The 22,277-nt window shown below is 42.5% G+C and overlaps 1 protein-coding gene and 1 long non-coding RNA gene across 3 annotated transcripts in view; one reads left to right on the top strand and one right to left on the bottom strand.

The window, feature by feature from the left end:
- Positions 1-19,027, bottom strand: part of Satb1 (SATB homeobox 1) — a 123,842-nt gene extending 104,815 nt beyond the window's left edge. The window contains exon 1 of one of the 2 annotated variants that reach the window (XM_045135840.1): positions 18,739-19,027. The gene's annotated coding sequence lies outside the window, so the exon portion shown is untranslated. Of the gene's footprint in view, positions 1-12,562; positions 12,625-18,738 lie in introns of those variants that run through there. The other variant, XM_045135843.1, reaches the window with a different exon arrangement.
- Positions 19,028-19,154: 127 nt separating this feature from the next.
- Positions 19,155-21,379, top strand: LOC123455333. The gene is made up of 2 exons (XR_006633845.1): positions 19,155-19,873; positions 20,936-21,379. It is a non-coding gene; the product is annotated as an uncharacterized LOC123455333 (long non-coding RNA).
- Positions 21,380-22,277: the final 898 nt, after the last annotated feature.

Below are 22,277 nucleotides of genomic sequence, written 5' to 3'. Positions count from 1 at the left end.
CTAAAAAAAAAAATAAAAAGAAGAGGAAGAGGTAGCCAGGCATGGTAGCACATGCCTTTAATCTCAGCACTTGAGAGGAAGAGGTGTAAGAGGTGTATCATTGTGAGTTCAAGGCCAGCCTGGGATTCCAGAATGAGCTCTAGGTCAGTTTGGGCTAGAGTGAGATCCTACCTTGAAAAAAAAAAACCAAAAACAAACAAACAAATAAATAAATAATAAAAGGAAGAAAGCTGTTGGGCAAAACAAAACTTGAGCTAAGTTAAAAGAACATGTTTAAAACAGTTAGTGAAAATATCAATATTAAGATATTAGAATGAAATATTATAAATGTTTCTCCAATAAGTTTAAACAAATAATAAGGCCAATGTCTTCTAGTTGTCTTAATGTCCTAATGAACTGAACAGTGCTAATGTAACATGAGAACTAGGAGTCTTTAAATCCCAATAGCATCTTTTTTTCCAAAAATCACCTGTTCATACACACAAATACCAAAGTGTGTAACAGGGGCTGGCATGGCCTTAGGAAGAGGATTAAACAATAAGTGAGCATAATGATATCTAGTAATGACTTTATTATAGAGGAATAATACAGTGTACTCATTAATCTATTCATCATGCATGCATACACTAATTTTAATAAGGTCTATACATTCTTTAGTTCATATGATAAGAAAGGACATAGGTAAATGGCACATGGGTTTATCCCAGTGATACACCATGTTGATGAGCTTCATTACTATATATTGTCTTCCTCCTTAGAATGCTCATTATACCCACTGAGTATCGACCAGTATAAAGCCAATCAAAAATATTTAAAATAAAAAAAAGCCTGGCGTGGTGGTGCATGCCTTTAATCCCAGCACTTGGGAGGCAGAGGTAGTAGGATTGCTGTGAGCTTGAGGCCACCCTAAGACTACATAGTGAATTCCAGGTCAGCCTTGGCTAGAGCAAGACAAAACAAACAAACAAAGATAAAAAGCTAATTTTACCATCTTTCTAGGCTTATATGAGCATAAGCTATCATGGTAGAGGGAAAACATTACCTGATTCTATGCAGGGTTCTTAATTTAACCAAAAAGATGCAAGCATGTATTGAAAAAAAATAGTAAAATCAAATTAAACTTTATAAATCTTACTATCAAAATAGAAAACTTCAGGACCTGAAATATTGCAGCTCAGATGCATAAACTATTTAGCACGTAGACGTCCAGTTAAGACGGAGAGTATCGACTTTCTCTCACAGAAGAAGACATCTGTACCTGCTACACAGAGGAAGCAGAGTGAAAATATCATAACAGATACACATGATTTTTAAAAAAGAACTTAGTGAAAGGAGTTCTGCATGTTTCAGATGGCAACGTATTAAGATAAAAATGCAGGCAGATATCCGGAAGCATTAAAACACATTCAAAGTTCTGAACAGCACGTACACTGGTAATAAACGGAGAAAGCGTTTTGAATTCCAATGCTTTTAAGAGAGCAACTCCACCAGGGAGTGTGAGGAAAGTCACCATGGCCATACTTTCTGAGGACATGGGGAGCTCTCATCTTTTAAAATTCCAATACAGTTAGCCGCCCCCCCCCCCATATTCTCAGAGCAATACAATCTATGCAGCATATTGATTTCTTTTGTCATGTCATCTCTCTCTCTCTTTTTTGCTTTAGCTGCAGGTGGTGTTTTCCATATATGAGTTTCAGGGGAATATGGTCTTTATTGGCCATATAAGGATGTCCATTCAAGCTGTCATATGTCTCACTTTGTCTGTCTGGGATGTCAAGTACTCATTTCCCACATTGTTTTTTTTGAATGATCCAAATACCCATTGGTAAAAGCAGGGAGGCAATGCTGGGACTGGCAGCACTTTGTCAAAACACATACTGACCAGGCGTGGTGGCACATACCTTTAAATCCCAGCACTTGGGAGGCAGAGGTGGGAGGATCGCTGTGAGTTCAAGGCCACGCTGAGACTACGTAGTGAATTCCAGGTCAGCCTGGGCTAGAGTGAGACCCTGCCTCGATAAAACCAACTCTCTCTCTCTCTCTCTCTCTCTCTCTCTCTCTCTCTCTCTCTCGTAGTGGAAGGAAATGTGACATCCTGTAAACATGTGCAGTCTCTTATCCCGGGTTATCAATCGGCAGGGCTTACAGTTAAAACTTGACTTGCTAGCCAGGTGCAGTGGCGCACGCCTTTAATCCCAGCACTTGAGAGGCAGAGGCAGGAGGATCATTGTGAGTTCGATGGCAGCCTAGGACTACAGAATTAGACCCTACATCGAAAAACCAAACCAAACCAAACCAAAACAAAACAAACAAACAAAAAATCAACGACAGCAGAACTCGACCCGGGCTCAGCAGGTGCAGTACTGTCTTACTCTGATGCTGTGATTCTGCAGCCGACCTGACTCAGCCTTGAACTTAGAACACTCCGGAGGTGTTGCCTCACGCTTTGTTCTTCCTAAACTTTCCGACCCAGTCCTCCAAGAAGCTCTGGGCCTCAATATACATTCTTGTAGCATTTTGTATTTCTCCTTTGTAACAGTCATCACAGTCTTAACCAATTAACCATTCAGGTGCTTATTAGCTAAGCACCTATCTCCCTTATTAGACTGCCAGCTTTGTGGGTGCAGATGTCTGCTCTATTAACAGGAACCAAATGCATCTCCTTATACTATGTTTATTGTTAGCGAAGGTATGGGGACAAAAAGCCCCCATGTCAGTTACAAACAATTTTTGCAATCAATCGCATAGACAATACTTTTTCAGAGACTGGAGAAGTGAGGAGACTGGAACACTGAAGAAGGTGGTTTGATTACTTAATCCTCAATTAAGTCAAATTCAAGAAAATGTAAAAAGTTAGTTCCTCTGTCATACTCCAAGTGTCCAATAGGGCCAAGTTGCTATCTCTTTGGACAGTACGGTACACACTGAAGGACACTTTTCCATTACAGAAAGTTCTACTAGACAGCACTTATCCAACCAACTCCTGTAGGAGACTAAGTCAGAGAGGTGCTGAATGGCCTTCCGACATCCTAATAATGTCTGCCTCCGTCTCATCTTCCAAGTTAGAACTAGCCCATACATCTGGAGCATTGTGTGGAATGAGACTTGTGTACTGCTGGCCACAAATTGAAGACAGCATTCTCTGGTTTTGTAATACATGTGGAGTAATATGCACTTATTCCAAATCTTGCTTTGTCATGAACATTTAAATGTCACATAGGTGAAGTGGCAGAAAAAAACAAACCAAAAAACCAAAACAGGGTCAGCTCCCCTTTACCACAGCCCCACATGATACAGACACAGCTGCTCGTGGCCAGGGGTCTCTGGGAGCCTTCAAGTATAGATACCTATGCAAACGGGGATGGCATCCAGGTACCAAGGACAGGCATACTACAGAAAAATCATGAGGCTGGAAAATGTCGCAGGGGAGATCAAAAGGTGTTGATAAACTGTAAATCCAAGGTTTAACAGTTTGGGGTTGTCCTCCACAAAAAAGTTAGGTTTCAGTTATAGCCAGACTGAAAACGATCAAAAGTTGTCTCCCAGTGGATATAAATACTGGTCATTTATTATTATATGATTTTAGTGGACAAAGGTTTTCATTACAGGGAAACAAGGAAAGGCTGATGTTTATGACAGTTATGGGAGATCTGGGTGACGGCAGCTTTCATAGCTGGCTTCTAGAACTGACAAAATAGCCAGGGCCTTTGGGCCAGAAATAGTATTTTTCTTAACCTGCAAAAATTTACTGGACAAAAATTTTTAAAGCTGCCTTTTCTACCCCCAAAGTTAATAAGAATCATTTCCTTGACATGCCACGGTGGTAATAATTTCATCAAGATTGATGTTTCTAGCCGGGTATGGTGGTTGCACGCTTTTGGCCCCAGTACTCAGGAGGATCGCCACAAGTTTGAGGCCACCCTGAGACTACAGACTGAATTCCAGGTCAGCTTGGGCTACAGTGAGATCCTACCTCAAAAACAAGCAGAACAAAACCAAAAACAAATTGGTGTTTCTATCTAGAACCACAACCAAAATTGAGTAGGGAGCAGCCAGTAAAGATTCCTGCAAATGCCTCTGTCCCACTATGTAACAACCACCACAGCACCTAAGGTTCCAGACTGCTCAGTTTGTCTGAAAGCTCCTGGAGCTAATAGTACCATTCCTGTTCCTTCTCACTCAGGACCTTTCTTCTGCTACCTCCTTTAATATGCCGCTTGCTTTTGCCTTTTCCTCCAAAGGTGGAAGCTTCAGGGCATGAACTGTGGTTTATTTCCTTTGATGTTCTATCACACCACCGGTCCTGAGAGCCCTGTGGTCAGCAATCTATGTCTGCACCTCCGAGCTGCAAAGCTTCCAGCATCTTAAGGTCTATTACCTGTATATATGTGTGTATGTATTGATACATACAAACAGATACATGCATACATATATATGTATTCATTGTCTCACTATGAAAAAGAAATTCCAGAGCTACTGGTGCGAATGGGGACTTCCAAAAGCTGATGAAGATTCTTGGGTAGGAGAGCCAGGTGCTGGGGACAGGTCCTCTGTAATTAAACCAGAATGGCTGCGGGTGGGAGCCAGACATCCTGTGTCTCTAAGGCTCCCATGATATTCCTGAAGAACATCCAGGTTTACCATTCACTGGGGCAGACAGTATTTTGGAGAGACAGAAAGAGAGAGAGAGAATCAAACAAGCTTGCTAGAATACACCCTCATCCTGGCAAGCTGGTTAAAGGTAAGTTTATTCTAGGCACTAGCAGAGTTTCAAAATTTAATAAGTATATGTGCAGGAATTCAGACAAGCAAACAACAACAAAAAATAGGGGGAGGGCAAGCTATTAGATCACTGCTTTGGTAAAAAGAGGTATATTCTTTGAGGAACCATTATAAAGTAGCATTTGGGCACTTGCTTGAGATTTACTGGGGTGCCAGAAATCCTGTGCAGGTATATGATTTATCATCACAGACATAAGCGACTAACCACAAAATTACACATGGAAGTACAGTTCTAAAACCAGTCTGTTATTTACTGGAGCCAGAACTATCCAAGTTTCCTCTAATTCTTTTTCTTTCAACATAGTTGAATGTGATTCTCTACCCCCTTAAAAGCTATTCAACCTTGCTTGAGTAGGCTTCTTAAACAGTGAAGATGACTCCCATTTTCTTCCATTTGAGCAGAACCAAAGTCTCACGTTGTCCATGCCCTGAAGCCAATTGAGGGACATCTCGACCCTCACTGATGGGACTTTAATACTCATGAGAGGCTGAGGGAATTTTAAATCCCATGAAATCAAAACAGCAAGCCTTCCTTTCCAACTGACCTTTAGCCAAGACGCACCAACCAGATCATCTTTGCTGGCGGCCGGGTTGTAGGCCTAGAGAGCTTAAGCTTACAATGGGCCTGCAGTCTGAGTCCGGGTCATTTTTGTGGGGCCATTTGCCAAAGGTGATGCTTGATGTTGTACTGCCATGAGTTCAAACATCACAGGACATCGGACCAGAGGATGCTCCATTAGAATGCAAAGCCACCACCTGAGACAAATGTTTCAGACTTGGCATTGATTAAACACCACTTTAAAAGCTTGAAATTTGTGGAAGCTCCAAGGAAAGTTAATTCAAAACTGAAGTGTGTTCTAGCTGAACGGAGGGAACCGACATAGAGGAGATCACGATAATGGCTGTATGGCATGGTGGATGACATGTCACTAAACTGGTCACCTAAAATCATCAGGATGGGATATTTTATAGCTTTACCACATTTAAAAAACAAAACAAAACAAAACAAAACAAAACGACAAAGTAAAATTATCTTTCCGCAATTCCTAATACATTCCTAAGACTGTCAGGCTTCAGTCGTACAACGGAATACAGCCCACTGACTAACTCCACCCTCACCCCAACCTCACTGCCTTGTCCTTACCTGCTAGCCACAGAGCAGTTTTTGCTTGGTAATTAATTCATAAGATGAATGTCTGACCCAAGGATAATTAACATGGATTGGTAATCAGAGACCAAGATTTCACCCAATCTGAGGGTCCTCTTAAATACAAGACGATGGTTTTTTAAGGTTTTATTCAATACAATATCTTAGCAAGAGAAGAGGAAGAAACATAGGCCCAAACACATGAGTACCGTTAAGTCCAAGATTCTTCTTGCAGGTTTTAAAAACCCAAAACTTAACTACATGAAATCATGTACCTTTCCAGTTAAACAGTGCTTAGAATATCTCTCTTCCCAGGAACACAGCACATTTGTGACAACTGTATAAATATGGCTTATATAACAATTTAACAAATTGTTTATGTAAAGACTTTAGATTCTGTTTTCTAAGGCAAGGTTTTTTATTTTTATTTATTTACTTAGAGAAGGAAAAATAGGCAGAGAGAGAGAGAGAGAGAGAGAGTGGGCATGGCAGGGCCTCCCGATGTTTAAAAAAACTCCAGATGCATGTGCCACCTTGTGCATCTGGCTTATGTGGGTTCTGGGGAATCGAACCTGGGTCCTTTGGCTTTGCAGGCAAGCACCTTAACTGCTAAGCCATCTCTCCAACACAAGGCAAAATTTTTTTTAAAGGCCTTCAAATTTAGCTTTATCAGTTACTTTCTGTGACAGTGACAAGGATTACACCAGGCATGGTGGTGCACACCTTTAATCCCAGCACTTGGAAGGCAGAGGTAGGAGGATCACTGGGAGTTCGAGGCCAGCCTGCCTATATAGGGAATTCCAGGTCTGCCTGGGCTAGAGTGAGACCCTACCTCAAAAGAAACAAGAAAGCAAAATAAAACAAAAATAAAAAGGATTAAAGTATTTACTACTGATATAACAATTACAAGAAATGTATTTTCCAAGTCTATACTTTTCTGTATTCTGTCATATCAACTATTCCCACCGATTTTATAGTAGGAACTTTTATCTTAATGAAGGAGTTTTCAGTGCATTGGAAATTTGTGTTTTGAGGTTCATACTTATGTATATATATTTTTGTTCTGATATTCATGACCAAAGAATACCAAGACATGGAAAAGCTGAAGTAAAGATATATTCATTATGTATAAAAGCATTAAGTATTACAAATAGCCTCACAGTATAGCTGTTGCCTGCCTAGTTGCCTCTTTTGAAGGTGCCTCTTTATTAGTGTGTTTTATTGTGAAATTTAATTCATTAGATACCTAACATGGGCTATAAACACACATGCAAATATACAGCTGATATAAAGCAAAAAGTTTATAAATAATACTACAGTGTAATTTTATAAAAAGCACAAGAGAGCCTTGAGGCTATTTTTTAATCATTTCATTTATTTTGTAAAGATTTTTTCCATTTGTAATTTTCATATATAAATACATGTGAGAGAAAAAGAAACAGCACATTTATGAAAAGTTTTGATAGGAACCAGCTTGTAACTATTTTAAGACTGCAATGCTTCAAAGATGGTCAATACCCACTGTTTTCTATTACCTCTACAGTTGAAGAAACATGAAATGTTTTATTTAATGAAAATGAAATGTTTTCTCTCTCCTTGGAGTTAATAAGACCCTTCCCCCCTCATCCCCGCCAAACAAAGTACTTAGTCATTTTGAACAAAGGGAATTTTTCAATGAAAATTTACAAAGCTTTAAGCAAGTGCAACTGCACCTTTGAAGTTGGCCACAGGCCAGTTTAGGGTAGAAAACCAAATCTTGTGGTATTTTCAGTAGATTTGAAAACTCCAATGGATTGGACAATATGAAAGTATGTATGTTTACGGATATATATATATATATATATATATATATATATATATATATATATATGATGTACATATGGCATAACATGATATCTGTAAAGTTAATACTTATACCACATGAAAGAGTGTCATACGATTTAATAGTGGGCTACCATTGTCTTTCATCAGAAATCCTTGGGCTGGAGAGGTGGCTTAGTGGTTAAGCATTTGCCTGGGAAGCCTAAGGACCCTGGTTCAAGGCTTGATTCCCCAGGACCCACGTTAGCCAGATGAACAAGAGGGTGCACGTGTCTGGAGATCGTTTGCAGTGGCTAGAAGCCCTGGCGTGCCCATTCTCTCTCTCTCTCTCTCTCTCTCTCTCTCTGTCTGCCTCTTTTTCTCTCTGTCTATTGCTCTTAAATAAATAAATAAAAATAAACAAAAAAAATTTTTTTAAAGAAATCCTTGAAAACCCACAGACAGTGTAACACTTCTCATATTAAGTGGCTCTTATAAAGATAAATGACACAGTGGAAAAAGTCATGGAGAAAAAAACAAATAGGGAAACGAGGTGTAGGTCTTATGCCTCATTCCACCATTCAGCTAAGCGACCTTGAATTAATTAAGCAGGACAAGATTCCTTATCTATAAAATGCTGGGACAGACTGGGTCATCTTGAAGACAGCCAAAAATGTCTTTCTTTGCCTAGACATTTAATTTCAAGCATTATGCTCACTTTAAAGAGGAAATAAAGACACAAGGAAATTTCTCACAGGCTAACGAGATGTTTATCTCTACATAAGAGACAGGTGTCAAACAACAAAAAAAAAAAAAAGAAAGAAAGAAAGAAAGAAAAGAAAAAACACTGAGGCAAAGAGAAACTTTAACTCACTAGATTCCATCTGTTACATTTGAATTCATGCATAATTGATTATCCATGACTGGTAAGTTCTTTTCTCACTAGCCGACCACAGTTTTCTAAACATTTTAGATACTAAATCACTACTAAAGTGGACTGTGTTTCAGAAACAGCCAAGGCGGAATAGGACTGTTTTAAATGAAAAATTACATGCTGGTTAATACTAATACAGCTGACCTATGTTTAAGGGAGAGAAATTTTAATCATGTGCATATTAAATATTAATAACCTATTCTGTTATTGTTATAATAAGGTTAAATAGGCTTCCCCATGCTTAAGGAAAGTGAGACAAGGAGAAATGCATCAATGGTACAAAGAGATACAGAGACAGACATAAGGAAAATGTGTCGACAATAAGCAAGAGGAAATGAGAAAGAAGAAGATGAAGGTGGAAATCTGTGTGTGTCATTGTGACTGCCAGAGTACTGGCCAAGAAGCAGCAACCTTTTATTTCAATTTTAATCATTTCTGAATTTTAATACCCGGCTCCTTTTGTAATTCTCCTGGCATTCCCCATATGCCTCCTTTCCAGCCAAAACACCAGTGGAAATTAAATGGCAGGCAACCACACCACTCTTGTAGCTTTCCCAAAGAACCTACCAGGTGACCAAATGCAAAGAAAGGTATGCTTACCTTATACATCCCTGAGGACCTCCGGCCAATTTGCTGGCTCAATGTTTGCTACTTTTTTTTTTTTTTTTTTTAATTTTGAGAAGAACAGTAGTTAGGTAAACTACAGACAGAGAATCATTAAAAAAAAAATCCAAGCCAGTCATAATACAATAATCAGTGACCATCAGGGCCTGGAAAAATGAGTTTGCTCTCACTGGCGCTAAAGAGCATCACATGATTATTTAATTACAGCTCTAATTTTTGTCTCGTGGATGGCAACATATCAACAATTAATAGGGCAAATAGAGGAGACGGTGTTTTTAAAGAGACAGAATGTACATGATAATATGCTAGGTCCCACAGCGGCGTGCCACTTCAACAATATCTTTTTGGGTGTCACTGAATAGAAAGCTTTTGCAAGTGGTCCCACACATGCTTTAAAAAAGAAAATACATGCTAAAGGGAAGTGTACTTTTTTCAGATAGCGTTCATAGACTGTCCAGAACTTTTAAGTATGTTTTGAAGGCAGTTAACACAGCCTAATAGCAAGTGTAATGTTACCTTTAAGGAAAAGACAACTTCATCATTATAAAACAATGTACATAGCTTCAGTTTTTGTCTTTTAGTTGTTGTTGTTGTTCCTTAACAAAACCAAACCAAACCAAAAAATAACCCCCAAAACAAAAACACTATGGTAGGAAAGAGGAGGTGCAGATTGACATGGAAGTTAGTGAGCCTTGGCCACTTGTCCAGAGACTGCAAGTTTAGAGCAATCCTCTGGGTTGATACTGATGAAATTTGTTACCCCAGACTAACATCAAAGGGCCATGAATCTAAACAGGGACGTTTAACCTCATCCTGAAGGTGAGGATAAAACAGAAACTCTTGTGCTACTGTCCAGAAATTAAAAAAAAAAAAAATAGGCCGGGTGTGGTGGTGCACGCCTATAATCCGAGCATTTGGGAGTCAGAAGCAGGAGGATTGCCATGAGTTCAAGGCCACCCTGAGACTACATAGTGAATTCCAAGTCATCTTGGGCTATAGCGAGACCCTACTTTGAAAAACCAAAGAATAAATAAATGAATAAGAATAAAACCAAGGAAATAAATAAATGACAGCACATACTTAAGGATGAAAAATAATCAAGTGTCCACAAAATTGAGGGGCATGAGATTAAAGTACTCAGCCAACCCCAGCAAAAACAGCAAGCTATAAAAGTCTCTTTCCCCAGTGAATTTTTATCAGCATAAGCTATATTCAATATTTATTCAATTAGCAATTCTGCATTCCTCTAAGGAAAGTTACTATGGGCAAGGCACACAATGATGTTAACTTGAGTTTCTCCTGTTATTAGCACAGACATGTAGCCTATCCTTAAATGTATTATTTGGCTGGGCGTGGTGGCGCACATCTTTAATCCCAGCACTTGGGAGGCAGAGGTAGGAAGATTGCATTCAATTCAATGCCACCCTGAGACTCCATAGTGAATTCCAGGTCAGCCTGGGCTAGAGTGAGACCCTACCTCAGAATCAAACAAACAAACAAACAAAAGCCTTATTTATAGTTTAATGCCTTATAGGAATTAATAAAGGTCAAAACCAAGCTTGACAAAATGAGACTGTTCATGTGTATTTAACTGCTATGTTACAGAGCTACAAGGTCTCAAATTCAAATTAATCAACAGATTTCAAATATCTGACCAATCTGATACCACTGTCTAAGCTTCAAAGCCCAGAGCTCCAGCCACAGATGAGCCAGGTATGAGATTTTGGACAACAAAATTATCTTAGCAATATCATTGTGACCAGCTGCTCAAATACATTTTAAATATTGGATCATACGGAAGTTGAAAGAAATGAATTTTGACTAAGATACAGGGACTAAAATGATTTCATAAAAAGATAGGTTAAGTGATGCCAAATCAACTCTTATGCAGATCAAAGTCATTAAGAAACTACGGGCGTCTCAGGCGTGGGAAGCCAATATGGCAGAGTGGGCTATGATGTCCAACGTCAGTCACCAGCAAGACCCATCAAGCCAATATTAATGGCAGGGAAAGAAAGAAGACATTTATCACCTGTAGAAAAGTTTTCAAATTAAGTTATGTTAGTAAAAACCTTTGCTGGTCTGAACCCCCTAAAAAGTGTGATTCCATACATTCTAAATGATTTTTTTTAAGGAACTTAGCAAGCAGTAGCTTGCATGCAAGAGTGTATATCACTCTTTTGTAACCTGACTGCTAATATACAGTTAACATGGCTCAGAAAAGGCTGTAATTACCTGTCTATGGCTCTAATAACACTAATAAGTATACGGTATTATTAAAATACAATGACTCCATACAAAGTAAGGGTATTATTTTTAAACTTTTAAGATAATGTTTTAAATTGTCTTTTGCTCTTCTCAAACCACCCAAAAAGTAGCCCACCCCTAAGAAGTTTTTTTTTTCCTCCTGTGAAAATATACTTAGTAAAATTAGTTTAAAAAAATCCCTTCCTCCCACAGTCTGAGGCATTTGACTACCATTAAACAGGACATGTGGGTGAAAATACAATAGGAAACCAAGATTATTTTATCAATTCTACATAGATTTTTTTGGAAAAAGAATGTAAAGCTATAAGCACTTTTAGTTACTGTTTTATTCACTAATAAAATATTTTGAAGGACACAAAGAGCTGTGTCTATCAAGAATCTACATACAGTCTGTTATGAATCTCTAGTGATTTCCATTGTCCGGTTCATGGAACAGGAAAACTGGGCTGCCTTTACCATCCAGCAACTTGATATGAATATGCTCTATTCACGGCTTCATTTCAAAAGATATCTGCATATAGTTAAGTTCTATTTTATTTTAACAATTATTACAATATAATATCAATAACATAAAACCTCTTTTACCTTAAAGTCCTTAATATGCTAAACATGAAACATGTCATACTGTATCTCACTTGCTCTTAACAGTATATCAGAACCCATTGAGTAAGACTACAGAGGACTGTCCAGCCATCAACTCTGGCTTCTAGGAAAAATTGCATCTAAAGAATTCCCCAACACACCGGTCACACACTCTCTCTTCTTTACCTCAAGGTAAGAAGGTCTAAGAATTTTCCCTCTGAGAGACTGTTACCTTATCTCTCCACCCTACAATGAATGACCACTGACTTTGGGCATTTGGACCCAAAGTATCTACAGTTGAGACAATGCAACACAGAGACCCACCCACAGAGAGACCTTCCCCGGTATCCGACGCCTTGCCTGTCTCTCACTGTGGCTGGAGTCTTGAGCGGTAGGAACTTTTCTGGCGCTTACTCTCTACATACCAGAGGCTCTTCTCCAAATCTAGCCCAACACTGAGGGCTGGAAAAAGTGCTCTTTGATGAGATGACAAGGACGATGTTCTCTCTGGCAAGGCTAGCTAGGAAGAGGCGTCTCAAATGAGGCGCTCACCAGTTGCCTGTGAAGCAGCTGGGCCACGACTGCAGTTCTGAGGGTGCGTCACAAATCAGGTCATAGCTCTGGGTAGAGTCCACCCACTTCACCGGGGTGCGACGCCCTCTGCTTCCTGCACACACCTGGGGGAAGGGGAGCAGCAGAGGGGACTGGCTCAGGGCCACAGACATTGAGTCAAGTCACCAGGTGGAGCCTGACATCTGCTCTCTTCCAAGCTTTGCAGCCTCATTTGGGGGAGGGGGAAGACTTGCACCCCCTAGGTCCTCAGAAGTGCAACAATAAATGGCCCTAAAATGAGTGGTGAGCTTCATAAAGTATTGCACCGTTAAATGTTTTATCCATCACCACTGAAAACTGAATCAACTCTTAATTTTTGATTACAGATGCTTCTCTACCAAATGTCAAATAACTGGACTGAATAAATTCCAGCAGAAACCAGTGAAATAAATCCTGGGGTTCCAGTGAACTCATATCCATCCCTTATAACTAAACAAGATCACCTCATAACTGAAAGGCAGCCTTGAAAATCCACTGGAAGACATGATTAGCATTTCCATTACAAGCCTTCGCCCAGCAACGACCATGCAAGAGATAGAGAATAACTTGAAAGACTAAAATAGGCCAATATGCTGGAGAAATGCTACAATTCTAAATCTCACTCTGAATACACACACACACACAATCTGTATTTACTCTGAAATGAAATATCTGATCTTAAAAAAAGACTCAAAAAAATAAACAGCAAAAGGTACCGTTGGCATAAGATCAGAAGTACAAAATAATGTGTTAATGTGTTGATCACACTCTATGAAGACATCAAGTTTAAATAGACTCACCATTGAGAATAGCATCCAGTAACGATATATAAATTACCATAGTAGACGCTTTCTCCTTAGTATAGTGAAGGGGGGAAAAATAACACCTTGTGTAACAGATTTGGTTTCTATGCTTGCTAGTTAAGACCTCTGATATCAGTAAAATGTGATGAGACAGTGACAACTGTATGTAGGCAATGAGTGTAAGAGCTTTCTAGGTAATTTAAAGCAAAAATAAACATTTTTCTCAAGTCAATCATGAGTTTGGGAATTCAACTTTAATGGGATTTTGATGTTTCAAAGGGGGCTCTGAAAGCAAAGGGACTTTTAATTTAAGAGGAAACAAGAAACATATTTAATACTACATTTCAAAAAGTAGCAATCGCCCTTACTTAAGGATGGCAGAGCTATAAGAAGGCAAAGAAAGCAAGACTATGTTTATTAGAGGTGAGCTTAGAGCCAATCAACCGGCGGGCTCCACTTTATAGTCACATTTGCTGAACTCCATTCAGAACTGAAGCCTTCTATCTAAGACTTGGAAGGGAAGACTCTTTATCACTGGCCTGATACAAGGGATCAAATAGTTTAATCTGTTTGGAACTTTGTAGAAAGTTAATTCAGCAAACACACACTTGAATGTGCTGGAACACATCTGTCCTGAGGATGCTTGGGGATGACTAGGTGAAGTGGCATGCCGATTCTTTAAGTGGGTGGGGGGATTGATGTGATAGTTGAGGTTTGCATAGAAAAAGTGCATACCATCTCTTTTCAACTGGTTCTCACATGACAGAAGTGTGAAGATGAAATTACTGTTCTTTAAAGTTTTGCCACTGGGAAATGGAGTAGGCTGGGGCTCCTATCGACCCCTCAATTCCAACCAGGAAGAGCCAGGGTCCCTGGGTTGCAGCACAGATAGATATTAAAATGGAGACAGAGCCGTTATTTAGTGGTGACAGGAATATAAATACGTGCACTAACCTATAAACTGGTATTTACTTCAGGAAGGTAAGTCATATTTTTCCCTCTGATTGCTGAGCTGTCAGTTTAATGCAGCGTAAATAAACAGTAGGTGCCTGCTAGCTTGAAGTAGGAAGTGTTCATTGCACACGAGAAACAGATTACTGAAACCTGGTGCTCATCATGCTGAAACATAACTTTCATTTTACCAGAAAATAGACCCTCCCGTGGATGCTTTTTTCGTGCCTGGTCTATTAATTAACTTAACTCTGTTCTGTCAAAATGTAAACCAATTTGTAAAAAAAAAATAAATCATCACAGGGTTTTGGAGTTTAAAAACCAAATCAATTTCAAAGAGAACTGTATTGCAATTCGATCACAAATGCTAAAAAGGAATAATAAGAACAATGTACTTAAAACCCCCCAAAAGGACTAAAACTATATTGAAATAACAATTCAATGACCTGCATTATCTACTTAATTCAAAATTCCCCGCTCCTTTGCTAGTTAAGAGCAACTAGCGCCTTTAATATTTTGCCACCTTGGACTAGTTGAACCTCTCTCTCTCTCTCTCTCAATCTCTTTCCCTATCTATCTATCTATCTATCTACCTACCTACCTACCTACCTACCTACCTACCTATCTATGTGTTGCACTCTGAAATATCTGAAGGCAAACCATTTATAGAAATTATGCCACACTCCTAATTCCAACAGAAAGAATTCTGAATGCTCCTGAGACAAGTGCCAAATTTGAAGAGTGGAGGATGATACCCCTCTAAGAACGTTCATGTAAAATATGTCTTTTTCCCCCTCTCTATTTTATATCACAAAGCTATGACAATATATATAGTAACTAATTTTCCTCTTATAGAGGAGTACTGAGAAAAATATTTTTGGCATCATTTTAAATGAGAATTTATCTCCAAAGTACACAAGACCATTTGGAGAGGTTTCTACGTAAAACACCAACACCATTCTGATCAAAATTAATAGATTATAAAGGAGAGAGGTTTTTTCAAAAAGAATGGACGTCTTTTGCATTCGACTACAGTATGTCTAGACATGATCAGAAGGTGGACTGGCTCACATGCATTTCTGTACTTCATCCATTCAAAACACTAATATATTAATTGCAATCGTCCAAGATAACATGTATGGAAGAAGTGATGCATCTGTGTACAAGGCCTAGCTACTTTGGAAATTTACATAGAAGATGAAAACCACTAGGATGCATTACAGAGTCCCTGGGTATATCCACATTGTGTTTAGCTTAATAGTGTTTGTAATCAAAAGATTTTTACAATGAGGAACAGGTGCCTGTCACCTGACCTTTCAGGCCTAATTTACAATCCACAACCTGTCACATGAAAAAAAAAAAAAAAAAAAAAAAAAAAAAAAATTGAAATTCCCTTCTAGATTGTCAATCCTTGCTAATTTCATGTAGTGGTTCACAGTCATTGCATAGCACATCCCATCATTCAGTCACAGGTTCATACAGCTGGCAACAGACTTCTTTACAAAAACAAACTAATATTCATTTTGTTGTTCTTCTTAACATGCTGGGAGACAAAAGAACTACTTTTGTAGATTATCAACCAAAGAATATACTAATTTATTACAACAACACAACAAACGACATTCCTTTTGAATACTTTTCCATACAAAGAACTATTATTTATTACATATTTCAGCTTGTGGGAAAGTAAGGAATGCATTGATTCTGGAAATAACTATGCAGACGTTGGGAAGTTCTTTAGGTCTTTCTCTTGTTATTCTCTTTCCCCTACCACACATACATTTTAAGAAGCTATTACTTTAGGAGGGAAATCCCTATTTGTTCTCTTTTCATCCACCATTTGTATTCATTATTCAGAAAGGAATGCAAAATTGAGCTGTGATTTTATTTCTCTTGCATAATCTTGTTACATGTAGCCATATTCAAATTTAACAATGCTTTGGATTTTATAGCAACTGTTTACATATTATGTAGTACATATGACTGAGCAACTCTACATTTAAAACATTGTTTCCTTTAGAAAAAAAAGATGAAGTAGTAAGTGTCAAATGGAGATAAAGGATACCCATGCTTGGCATATTTATACAATGCATAGTCATTTAAAATGTACACAAACAAACAGGACGCCTATTTTGCTAGTTGCATGTTCCGTACTGTGCACATTCTTTAAAGTATATTTATTTAATAATGCGTTTAACCAAGTTAATTAAAGTATTTCTGTCTGGTGATTGTGTTAAGCACTTGGAGAGGTAGTGAGTGATGCAGCCGGTTTCTCCTTGCTAACTAAAGTTGAAATTAAGCACTTTTTATAACCTTTCCTCACCATGTGAGAAAAAAACTGAGTAAATACATTAAATTTGTTTCACAACAGATGCCTAGGTTGTTAATATTTAAGATGCCTATTCATGCTATTCCTGTCTGCACATTTGTCAAAAAAAAAAAAAAAGTAAGCTTGAATGCTAATGTTTGCCAGCAGAGTAAAGCGCCAGTGAACCAGTGTAGGCAGGGACTACCGTTCTACTGACACAGGACACGCAGCAGAAATAAAGGACGAGGCTAACCCTTAGCTCTAGTTCCACTCGCGAGACTCAGAATTTTAGAGCACGCACCAAGGCCACTTTGGCTTTCTTTGGACTTAAAAGGGAAGGTGAGGATGTGCTCTTATTTATTTACGTAAGCAGAATTTGTCTAGAGAATAAATCTCACTGTCTCAGAAAATCCCCTTTAGACAGGGTGTAAATTTCAATAAAGTTTCAATGGGTGAGTTGGTCTGTCAACAGCCCAAAAGCTGTAAATTTCAAGCACTGCTTAGGACCAAACCTGGCCCCTCCTCTGTGTTCTTGGGAAAGTCAGGTGGTCTGGCCTCCAAATATGCAAAGTGAAACCCTGTGGTCAGTTGGATCAGAAAGGTTCTCTCCAAGACACTGGCTTTCTTTCTGCTCCAGCACCCTCACCCCCTGCCGCGCCCCACCTTTCTTTAATGACCCCGTGGAGTCCAAGCCTTACATCATGTGCCTAAAGAAAAAAAAAAAAAAACCGGAATGTTGCGGAGAAAGTTCTCCCAGGAAGGGCGCAGAGGTCAAAGTGGTCAACCTCTGGCACTTTGAGAGATGACCCTGTAGTTGCCCCTTGTAAGTGAAATTTGGCCCTAGTGGATGGCCAGGGCCAAAACCTCAAACCTGAGCTCTAGGCGCTGTTCTACTCTCTAGTCTTTGGGGATTAGCCCAAGAGGGTCTTGCTCAATGCTTACCCTCAGTTACGCACGTGTCATTCTCCGGACCTGCCACCCGGTCCTTTGGTCACCCTAGTCCCCGTCCCCGACCTCGGTTCAGCCGCTCCGGGATCCTCGGCAGTGGAGAGCCGGGGGTAGTGGGGGGAGAAGGCCGCTGCGCTAGGGTCTGGACCGCAGGAGGGGGACGCGGCAGAGACCCCAACGCTGCACCTGTGCTGTCCCGGGTCCCCGATAAGAGGACAGCTCTCGGTCCCCCAGCTTCCTGCCCAGGTCCAAGCCCGCATTCACCTTAAAGGACGGACCTTGCCGTAGCCCGCCACGCGCCCAGTCCTTCGGCTTTCAAACTCTGGGTTTCCAACTTCAGCGCCGGGAACCCGAGTGGCTCCTGGGATGGAGAAGTTGTCACAAACTTCCCCGGGTCCCTCTGGGTCGCCGTTTGCCAGCCAGCCTCGCTTGGCAGGGCGCGGAGATGGGCACAGAGACGGGGCACATAGGCAAGGATGCCACACGACCTCGCGATCTACGGGCGACCTTTCCACTCCCCCAGACCACTCCGTCCACTACGGGGCTCCGGAGCGGGCGCACGGAGCGGCACCCCTGTCGCCGCTTGTTCTCCCCCCCTCCTTTCTGGTCTAACAGGGAACATCCGGACGACCTGGAGGAGTCTGTCCAGCCAGGATCTAGTCGGGCAGGTGCGGACAAATGTCCAGCCCCTGAGCGTGATCGATCGCCGAGTATCCAGTCCCCATCCCGGCCGTGGTCCCCTCATTCTCCTCGGGTGTACCCCGACCTTGTTAGGTGGGGATGGATGGATGCGAACGCTTGGAGCATAGGTATGGAAGCCCCCACCGCCACAGGGGGGGGACCCAGAGGTGACCACCGAGTCAACCCCGGGGAACAACCGCGAGCGGGGAGGACGGTTGAGAAGTTTGGATCGGTTCCGGGGAGGAAAGATCGAGAGAGGCAGCGCGAGAGACGAAGAGCGCGCGAGCGGCATTGGGAAGGGCAGACGAGCGGGACTCACTCAGGCATGAGCGCCGGGGACCGCGACGACGGTGCCGGAGAAGCCCGGGGATCGGGTCCCTCCCCCGGGATGGGAACCGACCGGCGGGCGTCGGACTTCCGAAGCGACCCGGCTGCTGCTGCTGCTGCTCCTGATGTCTCGGCTGGTGCCACTGCCGCCGAGCTGCCGGCTAGGCTGGCGCGGAAGTTAATGGCAAGTTGACTTCAAGTTGTCTTCGGTCCCCATCCGAAGTGGGCGTTTAAAGGGGGTGGGGGGAGGAAGAGAGCGCTCGGCGCGGAGCGAGAGGGGAGCCGAGCGAGCTAGCGAGCGAGCGAGCGCAGCGCAGCGCGGGGCCGGGCGCAGGGGAGGGAAGGGGCGGAGGAGCGGGGGAGGGGCGGGGCGGGGGGAGGGGAGGGGAGGAGGAGGGAGAGGGAGGAGGAAGAGGGAGGAGGGTGGGGACCGGCGGGAGCCACTGCGGTCCCTCCAGCCTTCTGGAGGCACGGCCACGGAGCTGCTGGCCAGGGACGCCCTCCTTCTCCTCCTCCCCTCCAAGGACCCTAGCCACTGCTGCGCGCCCCTCCCCGGGGATGCTCGGCTGTGATGGAAGCTTTGGAACGGGGCGCCCACCGTGGGTGGGGTAGGGGGGGCGCGGCGGGAGGTTGGCCGGTTCTCGGCCCGCCTTTCTCCAAGCCGCCCAGACCCGTCTTCTTCTTCTTCTCCCCCTGGCGGCAGCCGGGCTCCAACCGGGCGCACTTGGGGAGCCCCGAGCCGAGCCGAGCCCGAGCCACCGCCGCCGCCGCTGTTACACCGTCACCGCCACCAGGGAGGTGGCAAGGGAAGGACTCCTTGTCCCCCCACCCCCCACAATCACCACCAGCAGCGCGCCTGTGTGTGTGTGTGTGTGTGTGTGTGTGTGTGTGTGTGTGTGTGTGCGCGCGTGTGTGTAAAAGAAGATCGGACCCTCGGCCTGGAGGGAGATGTGTGGGCAGCCGGCGAGGATGCGCCCCCCGGGATGCCTGGAGACCCTGTCCCCTCACCTGCCCGGGTCCCTACCGTGCGCACCCGCCGCTGCCTCTTCGGGTCGGTCCTTTGGGCTCGGCCCTGGGGGTGCGGAGAGCCGGGGACCCGTGTGTGTGCCCGCCGAGGAGGAAGTCAGGTGAGAGGGCCCTTCACCCCCAACCTATCCTGCGTGGGGTGTCGCTCCCCGCTAGGGGCATGTGGGCCAATTTTTTTTTTCTACTCTCTCCTTTCCTTTCTCCCTCTCTTTTTTCTCTTCCTCTCTCCCCTCTCTCTTCCTCCCTCTGTCACTCTTTTTCCCTCCCTTCCCCTCCCCCCAATGTTCGATCTAGATCTTTTCCTAGAGAGACTCGTTCCCCTCAGCCTGACCGCTCCTCCCTTCATCCCACTCTGGACTCTCTCAACCTCCACCCCATTTTAAGGAGAGTTCTGCACCCCAATGGAGAGAAGAGCACGTGGGGGAAGGAGGATGAGGGGTCTCTTGCCGACCCCATTCTGTGCCCCAGCCCGTTTGGATCAATATTTTCCAATCAGCACCGGCACGTCTTTACCATACACTGGAATGAAATGTTGATTCCAACTCCCCCTTACCCCCTCCCCCCAAAAAAGATAAGGCAATGAGATGGAGCAATGCTGATTTGTGAGCCCAGGGACCTCTGTCGCTAATGGGGAAAGTCCAAAGAGCTCCGAAAGATAAGGATGGCTGGAGGCTACCGACCCCAGGCTAAGGAGGAATTCAACTTTAGCCCTTTCTCCCGCCCTTTCCCCGCAGCCCCCAACCCTCCAGCTCTTGGGAAGCTAACAGGTCTTTTGTTCTGTGCGGTGTCGCCCTTGGGGAAATTTGCATTGAGTGTGACGACAGAAAATTACAACTGTTTACTCCAAGTTGAGGAGACTGCAGGAAGCAAGCAAGAGTTTTTCCTCTTTGTAGGGCTGTGTTGGGAAGGAGTGGAGTTGTTACGCTCTGAGCATGAATTTGCAAAGTCAGTTTGTGACACTGAAGACTAGAAACTGTCTTAGGTGTATTTTTAGCAGCCGCACTTTGCTTCAGTCCCTTTCTTTCACACAGGGCTTGCCCTCTCCTTAAGTCCCCATAAATAATTGTGTTTAGAGAGGAGGCAGGCAGCGGGGAACGCTGGAGAGAGATGGCTGAGGTTCCCATCGCACCAGTCTGAGCTTTTTTTTTTTTTTTTTTTTTCAGGAAGTTCCTGGAAAGTGGCCGTGGGCTGAGGATTCTCCCTCTGTTCGGTCCTCTGGTCTGATGCCGTGAATTAAGCTGCCTATCTTATCCGATTCCAGCCTTGGTAACAAACACATCTACTGTGCTGGGATTTGGTGTGTTTGCTAAATAAAAGAAAATTAACATAGGGTGTGCACCCCTACAGTTTCCTCGAATTCCAGTCCCCACTTTCTACCCTTGGATTCACTGGAACTTACCCATTTTTTTTCCCTAGTCATCACTATTTTAGGCAAGACACAATTCCAAAGGCACAGGTTATCAATTATAAATTCATGTTCTTTTAGGAACTAGCCCTTTCTTTGTAAAGATTCAGGTTACCCCATCTCAACTCATAGTTCTGGAAAGCGAAGTAATATAATGTACTAAATGATTGCAATGGGCAAAATAAATCGAAATTAAGGTTAACCTTCTTGGGCCACTTTCTTCCTCCACAGGTCCCAGGGGACATCAAATGCCCCTGCTTTAATTTACCAAAAATGCTGAATTGGGCCAGGAAAGTTGGCTTAGTGGTTAAGGCACTTGCCTGCAAAGCCAAGGGACCCAGGTCTGATTCCCCCAGATCCACATAAGCCATATGTACAAGGTGCAGCATGCATCTGGAGTTCCTTTGCAGCAGCTGGAGGCCCTGGTGCACCCATTCCCCCCCACACACAATATTTTTTTTAAATTTATACTAATATTTTTTTAGATATTTAAAAATTACTGAATTGTCTAAGCAACAACAGTATCTCCACCCAAGAGTCTGAGGAAATACATTCTCAGGTTTTATTACTTCGTATTATCTTGTAGCAAGCAGCTGACATCTCCATTTCTGGCAGCTGAAGTGAAGTTTAACAAAAATCCAAAATTCAAAAAGAAAAAACTAAAAAGCCGGGCGTGGTGGCACATGCCTTTAATCCCAGCACTGGTAGGAGGATCCTTGTGAGTTGGTGGCCACACTAAGACTATAGAGCGAATTCCAGGTCAGCCTGGGCTATAGTGAGACCCTATCTCGGAGAAAAAAACAGGGGGGGGGATTTTTTTTTTTTTCTTTATAGACTTACATACTTACCTACTTCTCCAGATGATCAACTAGCACCCATAATTTAGGGTGTGCCTTACCCCCCTGAGTCCCTGAATGGAACCAGCTGAACGCATTGCTCTTATCCACCTGACTGTATTTTTCTCCTTGCAAATAGTCTAGTACAGAGGTCTCTGGGGCTCTGTTAGAACATAGAATTACACAATTCTAGGTATAGTTCATTCAGTATCAGTTTGATAAGTTCTTGCCTACGTCTTATCCCTTGTACATAGTAGGGATTCA

This window comes from Jaculus jaculus, chromosome 16, assembly GCF_020740685.1.
Source record: "Jaculus jaculus isolate mJacJac1 chromosome 16, mJacJac1.mat.Y.cur, whole genome shotgun sequence".
NCBI lineage: Eukaryota > Metazoa > Chordata > Mammalia > Rodentia > Dipodidae > Jaculus > Jaculus jaculus.
Note: the sequence above shows the minus strand (reverse complement) of the source record. Positions and strands in the feature narration are given on the sequence as shown.